Raw genomic sequence first — 1050 nt, 5'->3', positions numbered from 1 at the left:
CCAAAACTGACAATCAAGAGATCATATGCTTTTTGTGAGATCCAATATCTTTGCTTTATCCAAACATGGCTTTAACTTGTCAATTAAAAACATCTCTTCTTACTTCTGAAATTAAAACCTTATTGATTTATTTTTCGGTTTGTAAACAAAATAATATGTGGAAGAAAACTTTAAAAACTTCTGCAGCCATTAGGCACACCAATATATTTCTGGTGTTGTTCACTGTCAAATCAATTTTGCTCCAATTGTGGAATTGATCAAAGTCGAACATTTTGCTTTTCATCTTTCACAGCACAGAGCAGCCATAATGCTAAATGTAGTGCAGGTACTTGTCAATGCTAACTAAAATGTACATACTTAACAACCCTGGCAATGGCACAAATACATAGCAACATTTGCTAAAGTTTATAACAATTCTAGCTGTATTATAGATAAATATAATAATAATCTCTTTATTTTATATGGGGCCTTATCACATCTTTGAGACGCCTCAAAGCACTTCACAGATTATACTGTAAAGTGAATGGACTGTATATTTTGTGGGAGAAACGCGGCAGCCAATTGCACACAGCAGTGCCCCAAAATAGTCGTGGATTTATTATTATAATTTGCTTTAAAGAATTATTACCCCCAGAAAAGCATTCCACCAATCAACCAACAACCGGGTTCCTACTTACTGCTAGGTAAAGAGAGACGCATGGAGTAACAAAACTTGGCCAAAATTTGCCCTGCCAGGAATCAAACCCAGATCTCTCGCTTCCGAGGCAAGCGCTCTAACCACTGAGCTACAGGACTCCACGAATAACGTGGAATTATACATAGAGTGATACAGCACAGAACTCTTTGGGGAAAGCAATTGGGGGAGGGGGCAGATGTTTGTATAGCTAGTTTTTCAGATGGAACAACCATCCATTGAGCTGGATTTGCATCAGTAAACTGTAGATATTCTTTCCCTGGTTGAGACACATCAGTCAGGAAATCAGTACCCCCACTAAAAAAGCACCTGTTAACCAGATCACAAGAGGTCCATGGAGCCATCGGAAATTACAA

The 1050-nt window shown here is 38.1% G+C and overlaps 1 non-coding gene across 1 annotated transcript; it reads right to left on the bottom strand.

Annotated features, from left to right (window-relative positions):
* Positions 1 to 723: 723 nt before the first annotated feature.
* Positions 724 to 795, bottom strand: trnap-cgg. Its single transcript has one exon. It is a non-coding gene; the product is annotated as a tRNA-Pro (tRNA).
* Between the last annotated feature and the right edge of the window lie 255 nt (positions 796 to 1050).

Source organism: Callorhinchus milii, unplaced genomic scaffold (assembly GCF_018977255.1).
Source record: "Callorhinchus milii isolate IMCB2004 unplaced genomic scaffold, IMCB_Cmil_1.0 Scaffold2, whole genome shotgun sequence".
Classification (NCBI taxonomy): Eukaryota; Metazoa; Chordata; class Chondrichthyes; order Chimaeriformes; family Callorhinchidae; genus Callorhinchus; species Callorhinchus milii.
This window is presented reverse-complemented; position numbering and strand designations above follow the sequence as displayed.